Source organism: Schistocerca serialis, chromosome 9 (genome assembly GCF_023864345.2).
Source record: "Schistocerca serialis cubense isolate TAMUIC-IGC-003099 chromosome 9, iqSchSeri2.2, whole genome shotgun sequence".
In the NCBI taxonomy this organism is placed as follows: domain Eukaryota; kingdom Metazoa; phylum Arthropoda; class Insecta; order Orthoptera; family Acrididae; genus Schistocerca; species Schistocerca serialis.
The window spans coordinates 371535860-371561488 of record NC_064646.1 but is presented as its reverse complement, the minus strand read 5'-3'; positions in this window follow the sequence as shown (position 1 = coordinate 371561488).

The following is a 25629-nucleotide window of genomic DNA, read 5'->3' as shown; positions in this document are numbered from 1 at the left end:
TTGGCGTTATGTAACCGTTGAAACCATAGCGAACAAAGCTGCCGACGAGAAAAAGGGCGACTTACGTCATGGCTTCTTAAACTTCCTCCTTGGCGACGCTTTTCCGCGCAGGTGCACTCCTTCGTGACTCCTCCTCACCTTTATAAAAGTAATTAGCACTAACAGCGAAGACAAATAGGCGATGTACTAGTTTCTACGCGAAATTTTTTCAGGAACTCTGTCCAAGCAACTGTTTTTGCTGAAAGCCTGATCGAGTGTTTTTTATGCGCAAACAACAAACTGAGAATAAAGGAATACGTAAAGTAGAGAACTACATCGTCAACGAAGTATCATTAATTCCGCGGAGTAATCTACCAAAGAACCGAACAGAAATAAGTAGGTAATAACATCGAAAATTGAAACTATTATATGTCACATTAAGTTTCGATGAAAGAAATGATTTCTTACTGAAGACTGCAAAAAGATACATCTATCTTAATATTGTGAAATTTTAGCGAATTTTCATTAAATGATCACTATAATGAAAATGTCCGCAGCTCGTGATCTCGCGGTATCATTCTCGCTTTCCGAGAACGGCGTCCCGGGTCCCGGGTTCGATTCCCGGGGGGAGGGGGGGGGGGGTCAGGGATTTTCACCTGCCCAGAGATGACTGGGTATTGTTGTATCCTCTTCATCATTATCATTGATCATCAATACGGTCGGAGGACGGCAACGGCAAACCACCTCCATTAGGATCTGGCCTATTACGGCGCTGCTGTTCTCCTACACTCTGTCAAGAAGCGATGGGACTTCATTTCCACTTCCATATTGAAAATCGCGATTCCTTCAGCTATATAATAGCAAATGGCAGAAGAACTGTCTTTGTTATATCCAACAATATTTAAAATTGTACCTTTCCACTAGGCCAAAAGCTATTGAAGTCGTATTTTCCTAATTCAACTTCGTAACTTGAGTCTCTTGATTGTTCTTCACATTCTGCCTATCATTTTGCGAGGGACGTACAAGAGATACCGTCAAATTGTCGATCAATTTTACTTTTGCCGGCTTTTTACAAAATATCTGAAAACGTTTTGTTCAAACCTCTTCTTAATCATCTGACTGCAAAATTACATTGTCCAAGAAACAGTTTGGGTTTCTTAAGGGTTCCGATATAGAGAAGACTCTTAACACGTACAATGAGAATATAGTCAACTCATTAGATAACAAATTAGAAGATACTGGTATTATCTGTGGCATGTCAAAAGCCTTTGTCTGTGCGAATCACAGTATTCTTTTAAGTAAATGATAATATTATGGTGTCACGGGAACTGCTGACGTGTTTCTATAGGCAGTGAAAATTACCTCCCGCCCCCCTCATCCCTCGCCTTATTCTTACTCTGTTCCATTTGTGACTGGCGTTAGGAAGACCTCGATATGAGCTCTAATTTGCCTTTACTTCGAGAAACATTTATGGGAAGAAGGAACATGCTTCTCGATTCTTCGTGGAACGTACACATTAGAAACGTCAATAACGACATCTATCCGTGATGCACAACGCACGTCTGCCACTAGAGTTTTTATTATCTCCGTAATGCTCTTGAAGTTACTAAACCATTCGATGACAAAACACGTTGCTCTTCGTTGGATCCTTTCTCTTTCTTATATTAATCCAAACTGGCAAGGATATCAACCTAATGGCAGTACTCAAGATCGGTTGAACAAGTGTCCTGTAAACTACTTCCTTTTTTGCATGAATAACATGCTATTCCAGCGAATCTTTGCTTCTCCCGTATTTAATATTATTCCACCTGAGATCGCTCTGGACGACTGCTGAAAGTTTTAATTGCTTACAGTGATCTGACATTATAACTAATATCCAGCAGTATTCCATTCCATCACTTGCTCCTGCACAGTAGGTTGCATTTATTTACGTCCAACCTCCACTGACAGTTGCTGCACAGATTGTCGACCCTTTGCAGGTCTTCGAGCATTTCGCTGCAGTCTGCTGGATTTGTAATCTACATTTAGTCAACATCATCGTCTGTGAGCAGCTTCAGATACGTTTCGATACCGTCCAGGAGATCAATTGTACATTGTGTTCGAGGAGGAATGGTTACCAATCAGGGTTACCAATCAGCGACATGAACGATCATGCGAAACAAAATGTTTAGTGAACAATGGCTCTTCAAACTGTACAGTAAGAGATACGAGCACTTCACCACCTGTGCTTTCTCTGTTTTAAGAGATGGTAGAGTGGATCAAAACAAACAAACAAAAAAAAAAACCGGTAAAGATGGGCTCTAAAGTGTGTGTCTCACAAGTTATGATCACTTGTTCGTCTTCACTGCTGTGGAAAACACCTCTTATACTCAGCAAGTGCTCATACATCTTAAACCACGCATTTTAGAGCCCATGTTTACAAGATAATTTGTCGTCCAAAATACGGAAAGCAAAGATGTGTCTGTAGAGGGGATTTATTTCACGATATCGTAGATGAAAGTTCGTGGCTCTTAAGGTGTTAATCTTAAAGCCGATGTTTACTTATGGTTTGCTTGGAATGATTCTTCCTGTTATATTCCTGAATATTGACCACGGATCCAGGGACCCCTTGCACGCAGAGTAAAAATTAAGGTTCCTATAACGTTATCTATGATGTAAAAGTTTAAAAAGGAATTAATTACTCTGTACTGCACAACATCGCTGAAGACGTACTAACATGGGTGTGTTCATATCTTTTAGGCGCTATATGCAGAAATGGAAGTGTACTTCGCTCAGACAAGGAAGAAACACGATAATGATTAATTTGTTGAAGAAAAGAGCAGTGTATTAGGTGACGAATGAGAAGGGATTTCAGTAGGGTGGAGTGATGAAACTAACGCCGCAGCAGCCATCTTGGTCACTGAATGCAGAAATGGAAAAAGATTTGAGCCGGAAAATACAATGATGGGAAAAAATTGCATCACCAAGAACGAGTTGTGCGACATAAACAAAGTTTTCAGCCGTGTTTCTTCATCTGAAAGATGATGTCTATTCAGACTTCGCACCAGTCGCATAGCACTGACATTAGTAGTGCCACTATGAGGACGCAAGCCCTGTTTGCTTTAAATATACGCTGTAACGATAATATACGTTACTTATCTTTGAAATTAGACGTGATGCGTTCATGTTAGTTAAGAACGTCCTTAAGACGTCAAAGATGACTTTATCAACACCTCACCGAGTTTGAACGAGGTAGAGTAATAGGGCTACGATAAGCTGGATGTTCTTTCTGCAATAATGCAGGAAGACTTGGCAGGAATGTAGTCATTGTACATGACTGCTGCCAGCGGTGGTCCGAGAATGTATAGTTGCAAGAAGACCGGGCTCTGGACGGTCACATAGAGCTTCCAAGAGGCAAGACTATCGTGCTGCACCAAAATAAGCAGCTGTTAGGACCACTGTGACACAACGAAGTGTTACAAATAGGTTACTTCAAAGACAGTTCTGAGCTAGACATGCTGTCGAGCTGTCGAGTGCATTCCGCTGACCCCAAACCACCTCATTGTAGGAGTTCAGTGGTGGCAAGCTTATTGGAGGGCAGGGGAAGGTCCGTTGTGTTTTCCGATTAAAGATCGTCCTGCCTCGGTGCGAGTGATGGACGTGTGTTTGTTAGGAGGAGGCCAGTTGAGGGCCTGTATACAGCCTGTCTGAGTGTTAGGCGCACTTGACCTATACCTGGAAGTATGACCTGCTGTGCGATAACGTATGACAGCAGACGCGCTAGCATGGATGTCCCTCGCACACTGGCTGAAAACTTGTGAGTGAGTCTGCTGATTCGAGCTGTTGTGCTGCCAATCATGAAACGCATTCCAGGGTGTGTTTTCCCACAGGATAACGCTCGCCCACATCCCCTATAGTAACCCAACATTCTCTGCAGAGGGTCGCTGTATCAACAGACCAAGTGCAACAGACATGGAACTCCAGTCTACAAGCAGACATCCGGCACCTATAGAAAACAATGCAGACCCGTTTGCATGCCTCCACTCAACATCTTGACGGCTACACCGCTTATCAATGCATCAGTATTTCACATTTGGAATAGCTTTCTCACACTTACATTAACTTGTGATCTTGCAAAGTTAGTAGCTTAAAATGTTTTCCAGAAATTTCATTACTCTATATTAAATATTTTTTGGTACTGTAATTTGTTCTGTCATTGTATTTCACACACTCCAAGATATGCAACCGAACATACTTCATCCGCATCCGGTATAGATGATTTAAATTATTATATATTAAAATACTTTCCATGCTAGTTTAATTTGGAAATCCTATAGCTAGAGACATTGGAAAGGGACACAAGGCACAATACCCGCCACAAAGGGGCGACAGCGGAGCACTGTCATAGCAGGCGGCACTCAAAGACTGCTAACACTGTGAGGATACGACGATGCAATCACCTGGTATAGTGATTGTTGGGAGGGTGCTTGTATCGAGGATATTTATGGCAGCTGTTGACACAGCAAGATACCAGAAATGTAGCGCCACCTTCTTTTAAACCACCCAAGTTCAGCAAAGGCGTTTTTCTCGGTAGGGGCTTTTCAACTGCTTATGGCTACGTTTCCAAAGATAATATTTCCGTTGCCGATGTTATCTGTTGTTATTGAATACAATTGACTGTACTCTACAAAAAGAAATATTATGTATTTTAATTGACGCCTTTATCCTCTAATCGCAAAGCTGACGTCAATGTTCCAATTGATTATGGAACTGTCTTTCGAAAGGAGCTCGATTATAAATACCAGTGAGCAGATACGATGTCTACTGGAGTCAGTTAGCTGATCACAACACTGAGAACATACAGCAAAGTGACTTTTCGTACGACCACTGAGCTATTTCGCTGCAATACGCTCGCGAACTAATCTTCACAGCCTGAGACAAAAATGTGAAGCGTAGAAAAGGGGAGGAGGAAACGAAATGAAGTTCCACTATTCAAGAGAGTAAGCGATTACTAAATAGAGTGAAATTTATAAAGAAATGGCAGCAAGGACCAAGTTTTCTCATGAAGTTTCAACCCCTACGGCCTAGATACACACACTGAATCGGTTGGCAAAGTTGTCATGAAGCCATTTTTAGCTTTATCTAAGGCAAGCTTACCGACCAATGTTGTAGCTAGACATTGATACCCTGGGTACTGACACTGTCACAGTTCCCAGGTTCGATTCCCGGCGGGGTCAGGGATTTTCTCTGCCTCGTGATGACTGGGTGTTGTGTGATGTCCTTAGGTTAGTTAGGTTTAAGTAGTTCTAAGTTCTAAGGGACTGATGACCGTAGATGTTAAGTCCCATAGTGCTCAGAGCCATTTTTTTGAACACTGTCACACATAGACGCCCACGCTGGTACTCCACAAGTATTGTCTGGCACAGATCTGGAAGTACTTTTAGACCACGAAGGCGGCTCACAGAGGCACGTACCATAAGTGAACGAGCATTTACCTGTTGAAAAATTGCACCATGGTACTCTTGCGTGAGGAATAACTTATGAGGACACAGGATGTCCGTGACGAACTGTTGTGCCGTCAGTGTTCTCTGTGAGCCGTGACCTCAAGTCCTAGCCGAATAATAAGGCTATGCCTCTCCAAAGTATTTGAAGAATACGACCCCTTCCTAGGCCTCCGCCATACTCATCGACAAGGGCACCCGGAGCAGTGCAGAACCGTGATTCATCGCTGAATAAGCTTGAAAGCCGATATATCAGCAGTCACTGTTTCCCGGTCATGGTTCCACTCAAAGCGCAGCAGCTTGTATTGTAGTGTTAACGGCAGCCTACGACGGGATGATACTCCCCGACTGCTGCTAGTTTCCGATCACGGTTGCTGGATGACACGGAATTTTATTACTTAAGAGAAAAAATCTTTTAGAGAGGGCTGCGACCGTGTTGGGCTCAATAATTCACTTTTCCCTAAGTCGTCATAATTGTTTTCATTACTCCTTCTGATCACGTGTTTCGGTTTAACGTTACCTTCAGTTCAAACCTTCGGCGCGCAGGTCTGACTTTAAAAGAAATGATTAGCATAATTGTGGCGACACGTTAGTTGATCGCATACCTCATGGATAAATAGAACACTATGTGACAAAAGCATCCGGACACCCTCAAAAACATACATTTTTCGTGTTAGGCGCATTGTGCCTGCCACCTACTGCCATGTACTCCATATCAGCGACCACAGTAGTCATTAGACATAGTGATAGAGCAGAATGGGGCGCTCCATGGAACTCACGGACTTCGAACGTGGTCAGGTGATTGGGTGACCCTTGTGTCATATGTCTGTACGCGATATTTCCACACTCCTAAACATCCCTAGGTCCTTTGTTTCCGATTTGACAGTGAAGTGCAGAAGTGAAGGGATACGTACAGCACAAAAGCGTAAAGGCCGACCTCGTCTGTTGACTGACAGAGCCCGACGACCGATGACGAGGGTCGGTTGGTGTAAGGAACATAAACAGTGGATGACTGAGCAGTGGAAAAACGTTGTGTGCAGTGACGGATCTCAGTACAGTAGGTGGCGATCCGATGGAGAGTGTGGGTATGGTGAATAACCGGTGAATGTCGTCTGCCAAAGTGTGTTTTGCCAACAGTAAAATACAGAGGCGGTGGTGTTATGGTGTGGTAGTGTTTTTCATGGAGGGCGTAGTTCTACACTGATGTCTTAAGCATCTGCTTGTTTCCCACTCTTGAAGAGCAATTCGGAGATGACGACTGCATCTTGAAACACGACTAAGCACCTACTTGTTCGTAATGCACTACCTGTGGCGGAGTGGTTACACGACAATAACATCCCTGTAATGGACTGTCTTTGGCAGGGATCTGACCTGAACCCTATAGAACACCTTTGAGATGTTTTTGAACGCCGACTTCGTGCCAGGTCTTACGGACCGACATCGATTCTTCTCCTCAGTGCAGCACTCCGTGAAGAATGGGCTGCCATTCACCAAGAAACCTTCCAGCATCTGACTGGACGTATGCCTGCGAGAGTGGAAGCTGTCATCAGGCTAAGGGAGGGCCAGCACCATATTGAATTCGAGCATTACCGATGGAGGGCGCCATATTTTTGATCTCTTAGTGTATGCAGACAGAGTTCAAAGCATATTAGTCAACTTGCGACGCCAAATGTATCTCGCCTTGAGGCCCTTTACAAAGCAAATGTGTTCGGCCACAAGGTGGCTATAGTGAATGGCTTACCGCATGCATAAATTCTAACATTAGTTTTTTATGTGAAACAATTATTCCCCTCCTTAGAGATTATAATTACAGCATAACATACAATATTTTAAAATTATTCTACCTTGGTCTTTATTGTGCGTCTAAAGATTGCAACTTGAATCCGTGGTGCTGCATTTACATATTTAATTTTTTATAAGCAAACAAATCTGACATTGTTACAGGTGCAGAAAAAATACGACTGTGGTTTTAATACAAATTATGGCTAGTGGTATTGTTTTTATAGAGAAATATATATGGGGAATTTTATTTTGAGGCTGTAGGTGGATGCAGGAGTATAAAAAAAACATTGATGATAATAATCACATACTGTCCATAAAGACAGTATAAGTAAATGTCATTAAGAAACCTAGGGTGGCAGTAATGACAGAAGACAGTATTGACAATGATGGTACTTATGTGATACAGCATTGCAGTCTTTCACAGCCAAACAATTTCGGAAGAACAGTATTTTACCCTCCTGTCTGCCATCTATCGTTTCGGTGCCTGTTTGGTGACTAGTTGATTGATTACAGTACTTCCATCCGCTTACTGCCTTCACTTCTTAGAACTTTCAGTCAGATCGATTGGCAAAATTTTATTTTAGAATGCATCGACGTTTCTCGCAGTGCTCTGCTTAAGTTCATTTTGGCTTCTTTGAGCTTTTGGTGATCAACTAGGTTTTGTCTCTTCTAACTTTGGTACCTGTTACTGGTCCACAGTGAGCCTTCCACGTCTTCAGGGCCTTGTTTGGAACGTATTTATCTAAGGTACTGTAATATTCTTTTGAATTTTAACGATTTGTGCTTTACATTTCCGTCCCCAGGACCGAATATTTGTGGTTAACTATTCGGTTACAAATTGTTTACTCTCATATTGCTACGTCTGTAATCTTCCTTAACCCACGTGGCCGAAGGTACTTAGTGGCCCATAGTCACTTCCCGCCTTTCTTGTTCTAGTCACCAACCGCCTACGGGAAGAGCGATAGTAGGCACCCGTGTGAGTTCGAATCTTGCCTTTGGGACTTTTGCGATATATACGTAGGAGGCAGCAAAACATGGTCTGACTCTACTAGGAGTGTACGCTCTGGCAATTTTAAAGCACACTGTGCTGCACCGCGTCTGTCTTGCAGCGTCTGCACAAGAGTTGACTGAGCATCTACGTGACGCTTTCACGCTTACTAAACCAGACTGTAATAAAACGCTTTGCCCTTTTTTTGAATATTTTATGATCTCCATATGAGTCACACCTGGTACGGATCCGGAAGTGAAGATCAGCATTCAAATATAGTTTGAACGAGTGCTTTGTAATCCACCTCTTTGGTCAGTTGAATATGCTTCCTGATGGTTCTTCCAACGATTCTCAGCTTGGTATCTGCGAGACGTTTACTGCATTAGTTTTATCTGGTCGTTCCTCTTTAAATCACTCCGCACGAAATTCCCAGATACTTAAAAGAGGTGGCTGGTTGAAGTGATTATTTTGCGGTCCTGTAATCATAAAATAATGATTCTTTCTGCCAATTTATGCTCAGTAAGTTCCAATTCTTTATATTGACAGTCAATAGGCACTGTCAGTAGCAAGCATCATTCTGTGCAGGTCTAACTGCATTTTGCTAATACATTCTATCTTTGCGACTTCTCTGTACACAACCGCATCTTCCGTGAATACCTCAATGAATCTTATGTTTCGTATGCTCGCATTTTGTTCGTTAATCTATTGTGAAGACTAGTATCGAATGCCTTTGGAAGTCAAAGTACAGGGCTTGAACCGGACGAACTATGAAAATGTATGAACCTTACTAATTTTACCTTGATTGCAACACCTTTAGTCTTTGATGACGTAAAGACATTATAATCACTTATGTCCTCCTCTCCGTTAGCTGAATCGACAAGTTGTTATATATTAATTACCAAGAGATGTAACACATTGAATTCTGGATTCGGGTCTCTGACTACATACTCGCATTAATTTTCAAACTCACTGAACAAACTCACTAACCGTTGTCAGTGACAGCAGTTTTCAATCGCGTGATTGTTCCATTGAACGACTTGAACACTTAAATATCTCCCTATCACAGTAGTATGATGTGCAAACGTGGTCGAGATATTTTATAAGTTTTATCTGAAGCGCTTATTACGAGGTTTGACCGATCCTCACTCTTCTAAATACGTAAAAACCTGATGTAGTTTATCCTTGCGATATTGAGGGTGAACGTAACTCCATTCGTTAAAGAGTAGTAATGTAAATATGATTTATTCAGTGTATTGCCGCGGTCGCCCTTGTTTCAGCTAAAATACCTTCAGTACAGTGAAGAAACACAAAACATAGATAAATGCAACGAAATCCATCGGCAAAGTGCTGCCACGTGGCTGCCGTCTGTGTGGGAACAGCTCACCACAGAGCCGTTGCGCCGATCTTCCATTGCTTTCAGTGAACCTATACCCGGCGCACATCGGCCAATCCTTCATCATTATATCCATGGTAATGATGTAGGTCGCTGTGAACATATAACTAACGCTGAACTAACACTGCCCATAAACAAAACCCCAGGTAGAACGGAGCAGCACTGAATGCTGAACTTTAGGGCAACGAATTAAACTGGTCGTTACTGTTACCAGCAGCACGAAGCGTGGGTGAATGGGAACAAAACATGCTGCGAGTACCGTTGACGTCTGCACCATTGTCCACTATATTCAGAGCAATACACATACAGAGGTAGATGCAGGAAGGCACCCAACGAAATCCAAAAACTCCGAAGAGAACCGCCGCAGTCCGTGGGTACCCTAGACTATAATACAAGTATACTTTTGAAAATTTTTCAGTGGAGTTCTGGTTCAACCTGTGTATTCCAGTCTTAATTTAGGATTTAGCTGTAATTCACCTTAGGATTCAGCTGGCCCTCTGCTCCTAATACTCTGTAGGCCGTATTACATTTAACAATAGGGAGTACTGTTGGCCGCTACTGTGGGTGATTGTACAGTATCCTCATGCCGTATCAGTATCTTTCTGATTGGCAAAAATGAATGTTCCCCTCGAAGAGCAAAGTCTGTGATAACGACAGGTAACTCTTTATTGACTATACTGAAAGTTTCTAACCTGAAAAGGAAAATAAATCAAGTGCCACATATACTCATCGAGCCGAACACACGTTTACAGGTACTTTGATGGGAACCCTACAACAATCCAGCCCAAAACGGAGGTCGGGAAGTTTCCACCACAGATATATGCAGAATCGTCCAAGTCTTTCGTTTTCACCTTAAATTCGAATATAAACCATAGTTCCACTATCTGTTCTGGGTACTATGTTGCAAATAATGAACCCAATTTCTGTCCAGAAAACGAGGCTAACTGGCTGGCTTCAATAAATAAGCCATTCGTCTAAAGTGACCGAGATTGGCCTTAAACCCAGGCGGCAAGTACCATTCGTGCCGAGTTGAGCAACTACTTGAGACCGGATGCATTCAGAGGGTTCTGCTGCTGCCGACGAGTCCCCTCCACGTCTCGTGTGAGACCTTTTTCCCGACATGCCAATTAGTATACTGAGAGGCTCCATCACCCGCTTATCTCTGAAGCTGCCGGCAGCGGTGGTCTAGCGGTTCTGGCGCTGCAGTCCGGAACCGCTGGACTGCTACGGTCGCAGGTTCGAATCCTGCCTCGGGCATGGTTGTGTGTGATGTCCTTAGGTTGGTTAGGTTTAAGTAGTTCTAAGTTCTAGGGGGCTTATGACCTAAGATGTTGAGTCACATAGTGCTCAGAGCCATTTGAACCATTTTTATCTCTGAAGCTGCCAATGATCAAATAGGCTACCTCTTCATGTTTGTCAGCACAACCGATTACTGATGTAATTGCCAAGTACTTGTGTTATCAGCTCAGGGCAGAACCTCATCTTTTTGCTAAAATTAGTGATCAGCCTTAGGGCCAGTTCCCACACTCACTTTCACCACGCAGATACGCGAATTTTTCTCATCGAAGTGTCAGCCGTGGCGCATCAGAAGACGCAGTAACGGCTGAGTTTCCGGGGGATTCCAGAGACAGGAGACCTGTCACAGAATTCATCACAGGTGATTCAACGTCGATGCAAGTTAGGCACCAATCTGAAATCGGTCTATCACGACCAAGCCAGCCTCTAACTTTTCCGGAGAAAGGCAATTCACCGTATGTGCGCATACAACAATCAGAGCCCTCTCTATTTCCTGCTACACAAAATTACATAAACTGACAAAAACAGTACCAATGAAAGCAGTCAAGGACCATTTCAGAAGGAACTCCAGATTACAGCAATATATCAGATTATATCACCGTGACGTTCCACGCGAATCTACATTGGTGAGATTGCGGTGTCCTCAAATATGCACAAGACTTTCTTGTGGCGCAATGGTTAGCGTCAGTGGCTTCGGTTCAGAAGGACCTGGCTTCCATTTCCGGCACCTACTCGTATTTCTCAGAGGTGTAGAGGTCTGTATCAACCTCCTGAAGCCAAATGAGAGCTGCTTGAATAAATAAGCAGCAACTTCATCACGGTTCATCTACTGCCAGCTGGAGGAAGAGATGCCATGCTGGTCACATGTCCCACGGTTATAAATCGCTCCTCTTACTGGCTGTAGGCAACTGTAGGTGTACAGGTTAGTCTGTTACTGGTGTTTATGTTTAGAATTTACAAATGTAAAAATGAAAATAAAAGTTAAGTATAAAATCCGCATTGCAAAATGACATTCCACGATATTAAGCCTCGCGAAACACACAAACTATTTAACTATAATTAACAACACAACAAGAAGAAATGGAGATGATTTAACAGGTGCTGTACATTTCTTCCGAGAAGCATGTGAAGAGAAAACTACAAAAGCTGTGTGTACGAATTAAGAAGTGCTGTTCTGCTACTGCCTCTGCCCTTTTTTACGACTGGTTCACGCGTGACTGATGTATCGTAATGACTCCAGTCCCTTACTTATAATATAGTAAAAAAGGGGAACATTCTAAGTTCTTCCTCGAGCAAACATATAGATGACGAAGGAAATGAACAGTTGAACAGAACGCAAAAATTGCTATACAAAAAGTGATCTATATCAAGCAGGTATGCTAGTTTGAGTCCTAGCGATAGTGACAGCGGAAAGAGTTTAAATATCAATGTAACAAACGAGTTACTTATTGTGACAACATTCGATTTTCTCTTTAAGCGTGTGTCCTTACGAAGAAAATTAAGCAAATTTCAGAATACAAAGATTTGAAAGAGGCTGAATGTGAAATTCTTCTCAGCAATATATCACGATCGGTTGGATGACGTACCACATGTAAACCAGCTGCAATGCGTAAGTGTGCGATATTCCTTGTACCGTGCGCTAAAAGTTTGATAGGACCTGTACATGGCTTTATTGAGTGCATACGGACTTGATAAGTTAAGTTACACACGTCGTCCTAGGCTAAGGCCAATATGAAACAAAAGTAGCACGTTATTCAGGAGAAAGTACATGTTCCGAGCATCCTGCAGACACTGTTTGGCTGCGGCACGGATAACAGGTAGTTCACAGTATGTGACTGAAATGATGCGGCAACTCAAAACGTATTCCAAAGTGTAAATTAGCGGGACGGTACTATTCTTGCGGACAATACGTAAGTTTCAAGGCAGATTCTGTGTGTAATTCTGGTAGTGTGTGGGCCAAATGCTGTATCGAGTCCAGCTGTAGTCAAATCGTGCCAATTATTTGACCAAGTCCATAGAAACATTGATGGTGATGACGTTGATATTCAGATCTTGCAACATGAGATTTCCATCTTTTCGACAAACTGAAACAATATATGGGGCAAAAGAGATTTTCCACCGATGAGGATCTTGAGATAAACGATCGTAATTCTATCGTCGAGGAACTGAACGTTTGGATGGACTTCATCACTGTATACAGAGACTTGATGACAATGTTTAAAAATAGTGTAATGTATATGTGTCACTTTGAAGTATAATGTGAAATTTAGTAAAAGTTAACTTGAGCTGCCATAATAATATGTAACTTACCGTTTAAAGTCCCCTCGTACTTACCTCTTCTGTATATTTATCAATATTTTTCTGTTATGTAGAACTGAATCACGTGCTACACTCACAGAGGACGATGACAGTTTGTATTTGGAACTGGAGTAGGTTTAATGACGGCTATTGAGGAGCATATAGTATTTTGGCGTTGACTTGCGGTGATGAATGTTAAAAAGAAGTACGTTAACCACGTACGATAAAGTGGAGTTAGGTTTGAGAGATACAATGGAGTGACAAAGTCTAATTTGTAGTTGTGTAAGGAAGATGCGTTAAGGCAGTTAAGTGAACTCGATATTGAACTATCGTTTATTTTAAAGTACACAAGGGCTGTGGACGTACAGATGGCAGCAAAAGAAGGTAACCGAAAAGTTGAAGAGATTTTAGCAGTGAAAATCCACGAGATAAAGGAGAACTGTCGATTGTGTACTGGAAACTTTTAATGGGGGTTATCACGTGCGTCAAGTACGAAATTGTACTTGCTGATGGACACTCACTTGAAAGGTGTATGGAAACAATTATCGTTAAGAGTAGATAATATTGTTCGTCAAAAAGCGAACGTTTATATGGAATGTGACCTGTGAATGAGCTGTATCGAAAAGATTAAAACATTACGTGAACGCATGAGTATGAGAACAGAATTAGAACTATTTAATAATAGGAAGGACATTGCACGAATCATGTTGTCTTGGATGACTTGATCTTAATGTCTGACAGTATACAACTGTGGGTGAAACATTGGCTTCGTAACACTTCCTTTATGTTCCTCTTCTCGTTTTACTTTTTATTTTTCTTCACATTGTGCCATATATATGTTGATATTGTCAACTTTCTTATTTATGGCTGTCTCTTCTTCAAAAGTTATATCACATGTATATACTGGAAACGGGACTCCTGTTCTACCATTGCGTTACTGACGATTATCCTGGTCCTTATGTGATAGATTCCTAATTAGGCTATTGATTTTATTTTTGTTATTCGTATATTCAGGTTATAGCTTAAACTTACATTTTTTAATCTAAGTATCGCTGCTCGCTATTTTTCTGTATTGCTACATAGTCATTGGCATAGACCGTCGTCGATGTAACTAGTGAACTGTATTGAGCCTTGCCTCAGTCTTAGTTTGATCTCTATTTCTAGTGGCAGCTCTTTGCAGTAAATATTCTTATTTTCATGTTTTTATATCTACCCTTGACATACTTTTATCAGATATGTAGGAAAACATCTTTTCTGGTGTTCACCACAACTTTTTCCGTTGATGCACTGAAACGCTTTTTGACAGTCGATAACTGCTATGAGTGTTTGCAAGTTGAATTTCCTCTTTTTACGTAATTTGTTTCAGAGTTAAGACCTCACCGACCCGGAATCTTTCTTTACCGAAGACTGCTTGCTGATCTAATAAAACTGAATCACAGATGCTTCGAAACCTTTCATTAACTACTTTGCTCAAGATTTTATAAAAAGCTTGCAAAATACTGACTCTCTTGTAATTGGTTCAAATGGCTCTGAGCACTATGGGACTTAACATCTTAGGTCATCAGTCCCCTAGAACTTAGAACTACTTAAACCTAACTAACCTAAGAACATCACACATATCCATGCCCGAGGCAGGATTCGAACCTGCGACCGTAGCAATCCCGCGGTTCCGGACTGAAGCGCCTAGAACCGCACGGCCACCGCGGCCGGTTTCTTGTAATTAGTCCAGTTAATTTGCCTCCTTTGTAATCTGTGAAATAAGTTTATCGCATCTCTATTCTAGTGGTGCCTCACGTGTACGCACACACATGTTATAGGAAGCTCTAGAAATGTTCTAGCATAGTTTATGAGCTTTGAGTTAATTCCATCTAATCCAGATGCTTTTCTATTTTTAGTTGTTTTGAATGCTTGGACGGTAAAGTCTGAAATAAAACTACCAACATTAAATTGAATTGGTTGCAATGTCAATTACTCTCCAATAGCTCCTAACAGAATCTTTTAGCTCCACTGTTATTAGTAGAGAACAAGAAGTACTAACGAAACCGTAGTTTTTGCTTAGAGACTATATTAAACTAAACCAACTTGATTCACAATGAACAATACATGTAGCATGCGCTAATATACAACAGAAACAGACTTCCTGTTATCTAGACAGTTCTACCTTTCAGTACAAATTTTACAGTGACCATCCATACAACAATTTCACTGTATGCAATAATTACAATTGCCCACCTCTTAGCAAACACCAGTATTAGACTTTAGCTACGAGCCAGCGGGTGGGCACTATCTTCTAGCAACATAATACGAGGGCTATGGGGAAAGTAAGGTCCGATGGGGCGCGAAATGAAAACCACAGTGAAAATCCGACGAAAGTTTGCACCGAAATGTCGGCCCGTGTCTCTAGTATACCAGCCAATCGTGTCACGTCGCTCTCTTTAATCCTGCGCACACAATGAGCACTTAAAGATGCCTAGATAATAGTGTTCCTCGCAAAGTATGAGAGTCTTGTGCGGCATTTCGGCTGATAAAATGCAGCTCACAAAACATAACTGTCATGCGCTTCCTTCTAACTGACAATTCTTGGCTGCACTCTGCGGGGGTAATGAAGATTCTGCTGCAGTGATTTAGATGGGAACTGTTTGATCACCCTAGCCTGTTAACTGTCCCGACCCCTAAGGTTCAGTTTGCTCACGTGAGCCGCTGACAAAGACAGAGAGCTATAGTCCAGCGTAGAGAATCGGCGGCAAGCACAGGCGGCTACCTGCTATGACGATGGAATTGGAAAGTGGATACAACGCTACGACAAACGTCTTAGTCGAAGGGGTGAAAATGTAAAGAGGTAGCTTGAAGACGTAGCTAACTCTTGCAAATAAAACATATTTTGATTTTCGCTGTACCTCTCATTTCGCGACCGATCGGACCTTACTTTCTACAAAAATGTTAATCGAAAATTGCTGGTGCTCTTCTGTATCTGTATTCACCTCCATTAACACTTCTTAAGAAAAAATACAAAATATATTATTTGGTAGAAGATTAGGAAGAGGTGAACTAGCGACTGTTTCTTGTGACCTCACGGTAGCCCTTGACTGCGCAGGGTGGGCAGGTCGTCGAAGTCCGTAATTCCTCGCCACTATAACCTCGAGCAGTACCTGCTGGAAGTCAAATCCTTTTGTTTAGTCTCAAGTGTCACTATCTACTAAATATGCTCTCCAACACACATGAATCTTAGTTTTTGCAACGATGCAGCATTTCTCTCTGGTGTAATTGCTGCATGTGGGACGAAACTGGCTTTCGACATTCATCTTCATCAAGCAAAGTCTGATAGCTACTGTATTAGGTCGTGGCTTGAGTCTCGTTGGAGGCAACTGTGCGAAAATTGGACATATGATGATTATGTGATCTAGAAAGCGTACCTTCTGCCCTTCTTCAGACGGGACATGGCACTTTCCCCATCAAATGCAGATGCACAGGACATGAAACTTGACCTGTCAAAAAGTCGCATTCTCTGAACCTGGCTGTAAATGTGTCAGTTTAATCGTTTCTTTAACTGACGAAGAAAGTCATGGATTCGACGAGCTCGTTTGAAGTATCCCATTCTGACACTCAAATATAAAATACAAGATTTTTAATTTCACAAATACTTTGGCAAGTCCTCCTCATGATATTTTACACTTTTATGAAATCATATTTTTGACGGCAATAAATGACTGTACATTTACACATTTCCGTTCTACAGGACATAATCCAACGACCACCGCAAGCCTACCGTAGGTGTTGTTTCAAGTGCCTCTACAGAGCTAAGAACGATGTTACACTTTGATCTTCGAAGCATCATGATGCTCACACCACCCCGACTTTATGGGTCCAGGCACTCGCCCCGTATCCCACAACTGATGCAACGATGCTATTACAGACCATGTTTATGACGTTTTCTGTAAAGTAAATATCTTATAATCAATATTTATGATTTTGTTACGTATGTCAAGAGTTTTATTATGTACGTCTTCGATATCTGCCTCGAAGTTCAGCGTTTCGTCGTGGTTACACCCCAAGTACATCGCAACTCTTTGTTGTTTTATTGATCTCCTCTGGATCCTAATACTCGTATGTCTTTCTAGATTGCCTTTGACGTGATACAATAGGATTTAGCTGGTCCAACTGCTAACTTAGAATTATGATTTAAATTTGTCAGACAAGGCACTGCTACGATAGCTCTTTCGTTAAGATGGTTTCTTGAATTCAGCTGAACAAGGACAACCAAATCGTCTGCATAAGTGACAGCAGCCACGATATCTCCCTCTTGCTGCAAGCTGGCCAGTAGCGGCTAAACATTAATGTCCCAGAATACCGGGCTGCAGACGGAGTCCTGAGGGCAATTATTAGTTATACTTTTTCTGACCGAGTGACCTGGGGTTGTCAACTCAACGTGTCTGTCATTACTGTAGTTCCTCAAACAACCGTGCAGCTGCCGAGGACTCTACATCCGGCGTACACAGGAGAAGAGTGACGCGTACCACATGTTATCGAAGGTGATTCCGCGATGTCTACCATAATTCCGATGAATGGACAGGACTGATCACGTGGGTAATGGCGTCATCAGTCGATTTCAGTTTTCTAAATGCATACTGACACTAATTCAGAAAAAAACGAATTTTTATGTGAAAACTCGTAAAGCTTTTCAAATAAAACAAACTTTATTAACATTTCACATCTTTATTATTCGTGAGTACATATTTGCAGGCCCCTGCAGCTAGAGAGCTCCGACTGTAGCGTGTAACTTGGCGTTGTGCAACGTACCTATGTCGGTGTGTCAGGAACAGTCTGTTGTCACCGAGTTTCTAATTCGAAGAGATCGTCAAAACATGGCGCAACTTCTCCTTAAGCGTGACAAAGCCAGACCACACATGAGCACTGCGACACCTGTAACAATCCGACGTCTTGGATTCACTGTCATCCAGCATTCTCCATACGGTCCCAATTTGATCACATATGACGTTCATCTGTCTGTAAGACTTAAAGAATATCTTCAAGGACTTCAAGCATTTTGCAGTGACGGTATCAACAATACGATCTCTCGTTTTGAGAAATGTGTTCGTTGACAAAGGTGACTATCTTTGGAAATAAGTAGGTAGACGTAATGAGTTATGAATCAGAATGATAATAACGTTTGTTTTATATGAAACGCTTTAAGAGCTGTCACATAAAAAAACTGGGAGGTATTACCTATCAGCACGCCCTCGTACAGCACTCCATGGCTTACCTGTCTAGCAGAGAGTAACATCCGAAATGATTTTCGTAATACATGAAGAAGGTGAATCTGTCTGTAAGACTTTGGATTTTCTATATCTTTGTCGGGTCCTTTCTTGAGAACCGCAAATTTAGCTTCTTTCTCTGTCTACATCACTACTCTGCACCCCACACTAAAGTTGCTGGTAGATGGTTCTTCGATCCCACTTCAGACTAATTCTCTACTTTCCCCCCCCCTCTCTAACAGCGCATGGACAAAATTAACACATAAATCTTTCTGTATGATTCCTCCTACATTACTTCGATGATCAACTTACATATGCAAATCGACGATAGTAAAATATTGTTATGTTCTGAGGAGAATCTTGGTGTCTGAAATTTCACGACATGTTATGGTCGCAACGAAAAACTCCTTCTTTTGAATGATTGCCTTTGGAGCCCCTTATCTTATCCGTGTCACTCTCTCCACTACTTCACGATGATACCAAACGACTGCCCTTCCTTGATCGTCATTCACATTTGATGCCGATTACGCATCGTGCAATAATACTCCTGAATTGGTCAACCATACTGTAGGCAGTATCTTCATTGTACCTACTGCACCTTGTAAGTGTTCTGCAAATTAAGCACAGTCTTTTGTTTCCCTTTCCCATTATCTATCTCATCGTTCGAGTCTAAGTTGTTCATGTTGGTGATTTCTCGTTATTTACTTGAACTGACAGCTTTTAAGTTTGTGCGTTTTATCGTGTAAACGAAATTTAATAGATATCTTTTCGTACTCATGTGGATGACTCCACACTTTTCCTTATTGAGAAACTAATGTGACATTTTCCAACATTTACGGAACTTCCGTTTTCCATACAAGTATTATACAGCTCAGTTAGTATCGGCAATAGCTCTGGATTTAGACTTTGTAGCAGAATGACAAGTGAAATCCCTGGGACTGATGCTTTACTTCTTTCGATGCTAGTAACTTTCTCCATAAATTCGTCTACCGAAAAGGGGTAAATCTCCTATTTTCATAAGAAGCCTCTAATTTGTGCCTGATCTGAGCTAGTCCCAAAGTGTCCTCAGACGGATCATAGCCTAGCGAAATGCCAGTAAGTAATATACTGGCAATTGTGTCTTATTGAGTTGTGGTCTCACACTCTCTATCCTTCCCACTAAAGGCGGAGAGAACAGTAGGATCTCTTATATTCTCTTTTACAATCCTATGTGCAGTACAACACGGATAAAATAAAAAAAATTGAAAAACTTATCGCAGCTTTGTCTCCCAGTTTCATTGATTTTCGTTTTATACCTTGCTTTGTTTAGTCGTATAAATGTGTAACACGCACTGCCTTTCATATGGCATCAAATTTCTCTGATAGATGTGACATCGGTCACCGCATAGAGCAACTAAGCTGATCGGGATCTAGAGAAGGACACCAAATTTATGTCATGTGGCTTCCTTGTGTCAGGAACAGTGCTATCAATTACGTTTCGAAAATACGACCTTAACCTCTTTTCCTGCATGCTGATCCCCACCCAGATGTCACTCCAGCTGGTAAGGATGGAATACCTGGAGAAGCATTTCTCAAATAGATTCAGAAGCCATTGTTGTGGGTCTCCATACACTTACCCCACTTCAAATATTATTTCTCACCAACAATTAACATTAAAACACTGATTATAATTTTGGTTTCTACTTATGCCCAGGTTATGACATGCTTATGCTAATTACCAATTTTCTTAACATTTATGTTTGGTGTACTTGTGGTACGCTTTAATATATGTATGCCCGTTTTTGTGTATAAACTTGTCGTTATCAGGAAGAAGCTACGCTTAACAGGCAGGCCGATCAATTAATGCATGTTGGTTGTAGCTGGCTTTCTGTGTATAGGGGGTAGATGAAATTAGCCGCTTCAGACTGAGCTCTGAGCAGGTATTAAGCAACCTACTTATTAATGTAACGGTAGGACAGTTTAACAAGGACAGTGACAGTTGGTTATGAATAAAACTATACATATTTTTATTTTTATTGTCATTTGTTCAAAGTTTTGTCTGCTGACACTTGACTGCAGCCTGACTGTACATTTTAGCTGCATCAGCGGACAGTATACAGTAAACCAAAATAAGATGTTATCCAGAAAGCAGTGTTTGCTACACTATAAACATTCATCACTACAGACCTCTCATAATTCACGGAATCTCTTCATTCTAGGCGCTACAGTCTGGGACCGCGCAACCGATACGGTCGCAGGTTTAACCATATGTGGGGCGGTGGGTGGAATTATTGTTGTTAAATAAATGTTCCTGTTATTTATGCTGCCTTTTGCCGTTCTCAACACTGGCTCTCTAACTACAATATTGGCAACCAGAAAGTGATTAGCAAAACGTGAAGCCTGTAATTAGAATTCCTAGTGCCCACTTCATCTGAGAAACACACTTATAGCTGCAGCTTATCGCTCTGAGAAATTAGGAGATTGTCTGGGATTCATAGTCAAAAAACGATTTTATAAAAATTGTTCAGTATATTCTGAAAGTCACAGATCAAAAAAAAAGGAATCCACACAATCCAACTACCAGAGCAGTTCAGAGTCTAATGCACTGATGCAACTATAACTGTCCAAATTAAATGTTTAAGTGAATGCTCGCCATAATTTGATGATAATGTTCATCAAACGCCACGCTATATAATGGTAGAATGTCTGTCCCGCGGCGGCACGTGAAAAAACGACATACGCAAACGGAAGATAGATGATTAATGTCATCCCAGAATTAACACTTGTCTCGAAAATGATTTCATGGTTACGCGTATCCCGAGTAACTTAATACGGCATCCGAGGCTGTTTATAGCGATGATACCGACGCGGCGCGACTCCCGACACAGATGGTGTGCTATTCAGAGTCTGGAGAGAACTGGGGCCTTGCTTCCTCGCGCGGCGTTCTTATATACAAAGCCGCGGTGCGGACGGCTAAGGGAACGCCTAATCAAATCGGCTCCCCCAACTAGCCGCTGGGCTAGCAATGCACCATATTAAGTTATTGAATAAATCATCGCTTCCTTTGCTGATGGCCGATGAAGCCCTGAATTTAAATGTGCATTCAGCACACAGGTAAGTAATCATAATAAAAGTCTGACGTGGCTAAGTAAAATATTTTGGGCGAGAGAATTAATGTAATTACACTACACGCAGTCGACGAGCTCTGAACTTGCCCTTTGGAGATACGCTATCGCTATAGTTTTATAGTTATTCAAATGAAACTACTCACATCTTTATGGTTATAGCGGATCTCCATTCTACTTAAATATAAACATCCTACCCTTATTTATTAGTCTACTTAATCTATCTTGCTTCCTTAATGTTTAAGACAAAAACCAGAAAATTATGAATTTTAACTAAAATTTTAATTTGTGACATCCAAAGTACTGTTTCTATTAAATTATTATGGAAAAGGAATCTAAATATAAATTTTTAAGTCTCTAGCTCTATTCTGTTGCGCCAATGATTTTTGCAGAAAACGTCCAAATTTCGGAAATGGTTAAAGTTATCGAAATGATATTCAACACATATTAATTTAGTATTACTTCTGACATGCTAGAGCCGTTTCAGGTTATTTACGTGATTTTGAAAGTATTGCGCAACATTTATGACGTCAGAGCTAGTTACAGCGGACTGGCTGGCACACAATGGAAAGACTGATGTGAATTTACTACGATGTGAGTAGGCTGCTTCCCTACAATATGGTCACTACGGTTCATAGGACACGGACCTTCCACACTACTTGTAGTATAGTTATGGAAAATGTATATTCTATGACAACTACACTGTCCTGTAGACCCTGTACTGCCTATCCAAGTGGTACTCTCCATGAAACCTGTGTAGCCTTGACACCTCAATAAGAATATGACATAATCGTCCGTACCCGTAAAGGTTATTACATTCTACGTATCCCTAATTGCTACCACCTTATATTTAGAAATGTTTGTGGTTTCTGCTGTTTACAGCTTCCCGTTTTTGACTTTGGATCCTAGATCTTTACTTTCAGTTTTCCTTGGATTTCCTGCTCCGGCCGAATCAGTCAGAGTCTTCAGGTTATCATTGTGATTATGATTCACTGACTTGTTACAAGGGCACAGCTAAAAAGTAGGGTCTGTACACACACACACACACACACACACACACACACACACACACACACACACACACACATACACACACATGACATGACTGTGCTGTGAATGGTCTGTGCTCCTTCCGACAAAGTTAAAAGTTTCTTCTTAGTGGCTGGCTGTATTGGCACTCCATATTGTGAGTGTCGGATTTCATTATGAGTATTTCTTTCACAGTCGTGCCACTCACGGAATGGTAGCGCTTCCTGATTCTTAATTTTTTTTTTAGGTTGTTATTTGATTTATCATCACGAATATGAGCGCCGAAGAGCTTACTGTGTCGGCGAGCAAGCATCTCGTGTTACATGATTTGCCGAAACTGAATAACATAACTATGAACTTCGACAATTCTTTGTCGAGCGAAACTGAAATGAAACTGATACAGATGGCGCTAAATTGATATTTACTTTTGTTTTGGTTCATTACGTTTTTAATGGCAATATCTTAAGGTTGAAGATTAAAAATCTTTTTTGTGGGTTGCCGATCTGTCTCAGTCAGTGTATTCCATACTTATATTTATTCACGTTTAGGCATTTCACTAACGAGATATACACCCAGAATGAGGATTAAAGTATTCCATAAATATTTTGTTCCCACGGAACGTATCTGTCATTCCGATTCTTGATAATTTAACTTTGATCTTCTGGTTTGTTACGACCAGCCTAAAATGCACTTGTCGTTGCGTATATTTCTTATAAAATAATGTAGTAAGCAAGTGGCTAGTACTATATGCAATCTACGTGCTCTCAATCAACCTGAATCTGAGTGTTATAGAGAATAAATGTTTTTAGTCATAATTCCCAAAATAACGTAAATGTTTTGTTCGCCTTTTAAAGAACAGAGAGGGTTATACACTTAACTCCAACAACTGGTTTACCGTTCTCCTCCTGGCGCTCTCTTCCGTTTTCAGGTAAACTACCAGTTTTGTCAACAGTGAGCTGACAAATACAAAGAATTCGTCCTACAGAGTAACAAATTCCTATTCTGTTGCTTGATTTTTTTTCAAGCCTGATGGACCCGATCCTTTTATTTTATCTTATTTTTCAAATTATTATTACCATTCTTCATCTAAAGGCAGAGCAGTTATCAAGAGCTCTTCTCCCAAAAGTATTGACAGTTTGCTCAGTGATATGCACTATCAAATGACGGTCGTAGGACATCAAAGCAGATGTGACCGACTGCTCAGGGATCTCTCAAGTGACCAGTGCGTGTGAATGGAACTTCAACAGAATGTGACTATATTACGTGCAATATTGTCCGCTACTTATTTCTGGTTAATGAAATCGGAAAATTAGTTAGTTATACATATTCTGACACTTGACAGTCGGTCCACTCCCTTCCACAACACAATATTGCCCTACGTAGCCCACAATCCAAACGTTAGGGCTTTAATGATGCAGGACCAATTACATTTAACATCATCGCATCAAATATTTACCAAGAATAGCACCTGCGTTTAGCTGACTGTTAATTAATTACATGGGAAACGCTTAACACACACGTTTGCCGTTTCCCAAGGCTCAGTATTCACGGTACAGAAGCGATAAAATTTTTGTATAGGAAATGGCTGCCGAATTCATCGCTCTTTCCCTATAAGTACTATTGACCTAAGTGGTATTGTTTTAAAGCGCCAATTGTGTGTTCGGCAGATATAATCTATGGATTAGTCCATCATTTTTAGGAAAGATTTTCGCAGTCTACATGTTGTAAGTAGGCTGTTTAGGTTTTTTTATTGGTAACGCCACGTAGCGCTCTGTATGAAAATCGCTGGATGTGCTGTGTGCAGTATGTGGCTAGTTTGCATTGTTGTCCGCCATTGTAGTGTTGGGCAGCTGGATGTTAACAGCGCATAGCGTTCGGCAGTTGGAGGTGAGCCGCCAGCAGTGGTGGATGTGGGGAGAGAGATGGCGGAGTTTTGAAATTTGTAAGACTGGATGTCATGAACTGCTATATACATTATGACTTTTGAACACTATTGAGGTAAATACACTGTTCGTTCTCTATCAAAATCTTTCATTTGCTAACTATGCCTGTCAGTAGTTAGTGCCTTCAGCAGTTTGAATCTTTTATTTAGCTGGCAGTAGTGGCGCTCACTGTATTGCAGTAGCTTGAGTAACGAAGATTTTTGTGAGGTAAGTGATTTGTGAAAGGTATACTTTAATGTTAGTCAGTGCCATTCTTTTGTAGGGATTATTGAAAGTCATATTGCGTTGCGCTAAAAAATATTGTGTGTCTGTTTAAGCACAGTCATCTATAATTGTTCTAAGGGGACGTTTAATATGTCGACCCTTAGCCGAGGATACCTCACTGGAATCTTCTGAATTTTTCTTGTACTTTGTGTAATTAGTGTAGCTTTTGTTTATTGCTAGTGATTAATTATAGAGAGAATTTCCTTTGTAGTTGTAGTTTATCATTGTTTTACAGTAAAACAGTTGCTGCATGCATGTAGATTTGCAGCAAGTATTTCGCAGCTGCTCTTGCAATTAACGAAATATTATTTTCAGTGCTACGTTAATGTGTTCTCTTATTTTTGCTCTTCAAATTGTGCTTTTCTGTGTTATCGTGTGAAATATTGCGACAATAATGGCGTGTGAAAAACGTAATACTAGGCTCCAAAGTAAACTGAGAAATGACCGTGAATAAGAAAGCAGTGTGTAAGCGCCACCGAGTAATGAATTAACTAATGTTCAAAGTAGTAATTCGGTAATTGTGCATATGGAAATGGAGCAGGCTGCAAACAATGGTGTAGACAGTGAAACAATTAGTGAACAGGGAAGCATTATCGATCGATCGGTCGGCAGCAGCTTGCCTCAGGAATCCGAAATGACAGGACACAATCTAGCAAATACTGTAGATTCAGGTTTTTCGTCGTCGCCGTTTTCTCAAATAAGACAAGACACATTTTCTGCTTTTCAAACTGCGAATATTGCAATGCCGAATAGCACTGAGGAACATGTTTCAGACACAAGTGCATTGTTATTACAATTAAGGCAGCAAATGGGACAAAAGC